The sequence below is a fragment of the Oncorhynchus clarkii genome, chromosome 2 (genome assembly GCF_045791955.1).
Source record: "Oncorhynchus clarkii lewisi isolate Uvic-CL-2024 chromosome 2, UVic_Ocla_1.0, whole genome shotgun sequence".
Taxonomy (NCBI): Eukaryota; Metazoa; Chordata; class Actinopteri; order Salmoniformes; family Salmonidae; genus Oncorhynchus; species Oncorhynchus clarkii.
Genome location: NC_092148.1, coordinates 24,220,187 through 24,226,776, shown reverse-complemented (window position 1 = coordinate 24,226,776; position 6,590 = coordinate 24,220,187). Strand labels below are relative to the sequence as shown.

At 45.9% G+C, this 6,590-nt stretch overlaps 1 non-coding gene across 1 annotated transcript; it reads left to right on the top strand.

The window, feature by feature from the left end:
* The first annotated feature begins 1,325 nt into the window (after positions 1–1,325).
* Positions 1,326–1,407, top strand: trnas-aga (transfer RNA serine (anticodon AGA)). The gene has a single exon. It is a non-coding gene; the product is annotated as a tRNA-Ser (tRNA).
* Positions 1,408–6,590: the final 5,183 nt, after the last annotated feature.

The window sequence follows — 6,590 nt, the reverse complement described above, 5'->3', positions numbered from 1 at the left end:
ACGCCTCCAACTCAATCATCAAGTTTGCAGACGACACTACAGTGGTAGGCTTGATTACCAACAGTGACGAGACGGCCTACAGGGAGGAGGTGAGGGCCCTCGGAGTGTGGTGTCAGGAAAATAACCTCACACTCAATGTCAACAAAACAAAGGAGATGATCGTGGACTTCAGGAAACAGCAGAGGGAGAAGCCCCCTATCCATATCGGACAGTAGTGGAGAAGGTGGAAAGTTCCTCGGCGTACACATCACGGACAAACTGAAATGGTCCACCCACACAGACACACAGCGTGGTGAAGAAGGCGCAGCAGCGCCTTTTCAACCTCAGGAGGCTGATGAAATTTGGATTGTCACCAAAAACACTCACAACTGCACAATCGAGAGCATCCTGTCGGATAGTACAGATATTTCTGTACTAACAGTTTTCACCAATGTTCTCTTTATAATACTATGATAATGTTATATCAGTGTAGGCTGCTGAGGGGAGGACGGCTCATAATAATGTCTGGAATGGAGCAAATGGAATCAAACTATGTGTTTGATGCATTTGATACCATTCAACTGATTCCGCTTCCAGCCATTACTACGAGCTCCTCCTCCCAAATGTATTTTACCTTTATTTAACTACGCAAGTCAGTTAAGAACAAATTCTTATTTTCAGTGACGGCCTAGGAACAGTGGGTTAACTGTCAGTTCAGGGGCAGATTTGTACCTTGTCAGGTCAGGGATTTGAACTTGCAACCTTCCGGTTACTAGTCCAACGCTTTAACCACTAGGAGGTGCCACCAATCTCCTGTGTTTTCTGTTTAAACAATAAGTAAGGATTGAGCCTTGGGGTACTCCCTTGGTGACAGGCAGTGGCTGAGACAAAAAAAAAACAGATTGCATACCAGAGAGAATACTATAGACATCAAGAAAGCCAGTCAATTGATTATTGACAAGTTTTCCAACACTTTTGATAAACGGGGAAAAATAGAAATAGGCCTATAACAGTTAGGATCAGCTTGATCTCCCCCTTTGGCGATATACCACAATCCCCCGAGGTGCCTTATTGCTATTTTTTATTTTTTATTATTTAACTAGGCAAATCAGTTAAGAACAAATTCGTATTTTCAATGAAGGCCTACACCTGCCAAACCCGGATGACGCAGGGCCAATTGTGCGCTGCCCTCTGGGCCTATCAATCACTGCCGGTTGTGATACAGCCTGGAAAAAATGGTTACCAACGTAATTTGAGTTTTGCTAAAACATAATATCAGTCAGTGTCTGATATATTTGTATTTTTGTGTTGGCTATTACCGTTTTCTGTCTTCAGTAGTATCGGCAGTTGTCGTGGCCGAGTGGTTAAGGCGATGGACTAGAAATCCATTGGGATCTTCCCGCGCAGGTTCGAATCCTGCCGACAACGTGATATTTTTCTCCTGTGATTGGTAATGCCCAGGCGTTTACATTGTATCATAGATAGCCAGTATCTGTATCACTACACATAAATCGCTAGCTACACGGTATCAATCTTTACCTACTTGAAATTAGGTTACGCCTGTCAATCAAGCACTCCTGTTCATGACAACAGTCAATAAGCAGCAGTACCCTGAAGCTATGGCGGACGATTTGGACGAATTGCTAGATGAGGTTGAAACAAAGTTCTGTCGCAATGTATATTTGACGCCACAACTTCAAGCTCCCTCAGATTTATCGACGGCTGGGAAATGTTTAACGCAAACTGGGAAAGAAAGAAAACACTGGTGCGTAGTAAAATGCAAGTGTCAACCGGCTAACGTTAACGATAGCTAACGTTAGTACGGGGGAATGGACTAACGTTAGCAAGCAAGGTTAGCAAACCAAGTTGTTGACCATGACTGACACAGTGGAAGCTTATGCAATGTAACTAACGACGATAGCTATGTAACGTTAGCTAATTAGTTGCAAACGCCAGCCTTCCTAAAATTCATTGTTATTTCATCAAGCATGTTAGCTAAATCACGTAGTTAGCTATGTAACGTTAGCTTGCTAAAACTGTTCCTCGCTTCACACCGTCAGCACCACTGACGATACACCCAGAAAAACGGACAGCGAAGATATAGATGCCCTTCTTGAGGACATACTTGACGATGATTTCGATTCCCTTGCGCTAAACGTGAGTAAATAACCTTAGCTACATCGCCTTGCAATGTTGAATGCAGTTTTTTGTTGTTGTTGCTAACAGCATCTACTGTCCAGTAGTAGTAGCTAGCTAAAGTTAGCTGTCTGGATATCACACGGATGTATTAGCTAGCTATAATGAGATAAATATGAGGCTATGTTTGATTGTTTTTAGCCTGTTTCCAATGGAAAGGTTGCTATCATTTTTGTCCTTCCGACTCCAATGCATTAGCTAACGTTACATTGCAAAAGGGCCGGCCCGTAGGTGGTGAATGTAGGAAACAACATCTCCACCCCGCTGATCCTCAACACTGGGGCCCCACAAGGGTGCGTTCTCAGCCCTCTCCTGTACTCCCTGTTCACCCATGACTGCGTGGCCATGCACGCCTCCAACTCAATCATCAAGTTTGCAGACGACACTACAGTGGTAGGCTTGATTACCAACAGCGACGAGACGGCCTACAGGGAGGAGGTGAGGGCCCTCGGAGTGTGGTGTCAGGAAAATAACCTCACACTCAATGTCAACAAAACAAAGGAGATGATCGTGGACTTCAGGAAACAGCAGAGGGAGAAGCCCCCTATCCATATCGACGGGACAGTAGTGGAGAAGGTGGAAAGTTCCTCGGCGTACACATCACGGACAAACTGAAATGGTCCACCCACACAGACACACAGCGTGGTGAAGAAGGCGCAGCAGCGCCTTTTCAACCTCAGGAGGCTGAAGAAATTTGGCTTGTCACCAAAAACACTCACAAACTTTTTCAACTGCACAATCGAGAGCATCCTGTCGGATAGTACAGATATTTCTGTACTAACAGTTTTCACCAATGTTCTCTTTATAATACTATGATAATGTTATATCAGTGTAGGCTGCTGAGGGGAGGACGGCTCATAATAATGTCTGGAATGGAGCAAATGGAATCAAACTATGTGTTTGATGCATTTGATACCATTCAACTGATTCCGCTTCCAGCCATTACTACGAGCTCCTCCTCCCAAATGTATTTTACCTTTATTTAACTACGCAAGTCAGTTAAGAACAAATTCTTATTTTCAGTGACGGCCTAGGAACAGTGGGTTAACTGTCAGTTCAGGGGCAGAACGACAGATTTGTACCTCGTCAGCTCGGGGATTTGAACTTGCAACCTTCCGGTTACTAGTCCAACGCTTTAACCACTAGGAGGTGCCACCAATCTCCTGTGTTTTCTGTTTAAACAATAAGTAAGGATTGAGCCTTGGGGTACTCCCTTGGTGACAGGCAGTGGCTGAGACAAAAAAAAACAGATTGCATACCAGAGAGAATACTATAGACATCAAGAAAGCCAGTCAATTGATTATTGACAAGTTTTCCAACACTTTTGATAAACGGGGAAAAATAGAAATAGGCCTATAACAGTTAGGATCAGCTTGATCTCCCCCTTTGGCGATATACTGTTCACCCATGACTGCGTGGCCATGCACGCCTCCAACTCAATCATCAAGTTTGCAGACGACACTACAGTGGTAGGCTTGATTACTGTTAGTGTTCAAATACTGGAGAGTTGAGACCAAATCACGGACGCTGGACAGAGTGGATTTCAGTTGTAACAAAAGACAGTTTTAATGAGTCAGAGATATCTTGTCCCGCAGTTTTACGTGCACGGACCTAGTTCACATAACTCGGCAAGGAGCCAGGTGAAAAAGAGGCCTATACAATGGTTACATTCATTTTTATACATAGAATAAAGTAGGTGGAGTCTTGTCGTTTCGGTCTTCTTGACTGGTCGGAGGGTTGGAGGCGGGCCTTGCTCTAGCCAGAGCGGGCCCCATTGGTGCACCGCAAAAGTTCTTTGCTCTTGGGACCGGCCAGTTAGAGGGAGATGAGATGTGTGTTTATATAAGGAAGAGGGGGTCAGTCTTATGGCTGGGTGTATGTGTTCTTACGACGGAATGTCTTTGTTTATATGAGCTATGTGTATGAATATTTATATAACAAATCCCCCTCTTCACATCTATTAGACGTGAAAACTATAGCAGAAAGGTGGCGGTTGCAATCGTGGGTATACATAAGGTGGTGCTCCTAACCTTGTCTGGTTTGCATGGTGGGTCTGTAGGTGTAGTGCTACGTTTGGGACGGGAGTGATTGGAGGGAGTGATATCAGGAAAGGAGTTAGGGACATGTGTAGGGGTTGGTGTATGTGATGTGGCAGGGTGAAATAGTTGTTCAATTAACCATGTGAAAGTCCTAGGGTTACTCCAAATATCAGTATGAATATCACAAATAAGGGACCAGATATCCCCAGCCTCACCCAGAGAGGGAGAAATTTCCCTCTAACTGGGCGAGGTTCCCTTCTCAGGGGAGGCGGAGTTTGATGCCGCATCACCTGAGGAAGGAGTGTCTTCATTTGGAATCGAATTTAGGCCGCTCAAATCAGCTCTGACTTCAGTCAGTGTTCTAGAAGGAATTGGGGCTGGGGTGCAATGTGTAAGGCGGTGCCAAGGTGTGCCTGATTTACCTTTGACCTGGACTGAGTGTGAAGTAACCTCCTTCACTTCGTACGGTCCAGTCCACCTGGGTTCCAGCCACTTTCTCTTGTGGACTGTAACCCTCACCCCGTCACCAACCTTTACCTTCAGTAGTGGCGTGTCCCCCGGCAGCTCCCCCTCCTGGACCTTGTGAACCTGGGTAGAGAGTGCTGCAGCGAGAACCGTCAGTTTTTTCACATAATTAGACATTACAATTTGTTGTACATCAAGGGCGGGCATATGACCTCCCTCCCTTGGTGGACCATGCATGACTCTACCAGTCATTATCCCATGAGGCACATACTTTAGCTATCTTAGCTTTTGCTTTTGGTTTGACGTTCCACCAGATTTTGGGATTGGGGCCTGTACACAGATCCAAATCTGTGGGTTATGCCAAATCTTTCTTCCACCTGTCTCAGGTGTTTGTTAAATGTAAGCCATTTGTCAAATTTGATTTGTCTTGGGATGCCATACCTGGGTATTAGTTTGGTTTGTAGCCACTTAAAGACTGACCTAGCATCCTCCCCTTTTGTTAGTATTGCTTCTACCCATTTGGAGAACCTATCTACTATGACTAGGAGATAGAGTTTGCCTTTAGATAAATTTTCGGGGCCCATGTCGGTGTAGTCTATACTAATATCCTGAAAACATGCATTAGGTATTACGTATGAGCCCATTGGTGTTTGATATGGTTTCTTTGGGTTGTGTCTGTCACAACCATTGCATTCGTCACAAAATAAATCATCGTCATAAAATAAGTCAGTCATATTTTTTATGTGAGGGTGCCACCAGATGTGCGAGGCCTTTTTGGAGGGTCTTTAGTTTGCCTTCGTGTGTGGGGCCATGTGTTTCTCATAAAAGTTCTGGGTCCATCAGTGTGGCCTGCTTCATGGGCATGGGCTGAGTCTGTATAGATATTCAGTCTTTCCTTTTCCTCTGATGAGGACCTGCGTCAATCCGATGATTTCAGCTAATTTGGCCGATGCTGGTTGAGGGATAATGGCTGATTGAAGGGTGACATCACGAGGTGAGCTGTTTTTTCAATAGCTTTTGCTACTGCAGCAACGTATCTGGAGCATGTTGACTGTCCTACCTCAATGTGGTCAAGTTTGAAGAGTAGTACATCAAGACCCTTCTCTCCCCCTCTTGTTTCTGGAATAGGACGGATGAGGTGAATCCTTCCCTTCCAGAAACATCCAAATGGAACTTGTTCTTGTAGTCAGGTGCAGTCAGAGCTGCTGCCGCTGATAGATCTGTTTTCAGGAGTGCTATGGCTGTTGATGCTTCAGCCGTCCAGGCCAGGGGTGCATGGAGGTTCCTTGATCGTAGGATGACCGGTGCTGCCACCCCCTCTGGGCCACACCCAATGGTACAACACCTGATAGGTGGGGTCAGGTGCATCATGTCTTCGTCCCAGTCTGCAGTGTAGAGGCAGTCATCAGTTTCTGTTGCATTGAGTGTGCAATGGATCTCAGCTTGGGGAGTCTTATATGGGTGCAGAGTGTAGATTTGAGCTTTCAGTTGGTTGAACTTAAACTGGATGTGAGGGGTGGCAGGCCCTGTGGGTAGGCATTTTAGCCAGTACACTTCTTGGGCTTCAGACAGTGTGGTCATCGGCAGGAGTGGCATCCTCATCATTCTTACTGGGTGATCAGGTGTTGAAGTGGGAGGGTTGGTTGTAATCTTGCTGCTCCTGCTGCATGTGTCTAGGAGAGGGTCCTCTTCCTCTTCCTGGTGCCCCTCCACGTCCTCTTCCTCTTTCTCTCCATTGCTGTTGCTGCGGGGAGAGTGGTTTCGTGCAATATCTGGCATAGTGACCGGGAATTCCGCAGTTATACCACTGGTAGTTTCCCCCTCTGTATGGTCCAGTGTAGGGGCCTCGTTGAGCCCGTTGCCGTTGCAGGATATACCGCTGTGGGGGAGGGTAATGGGGTGGTGGGGCTG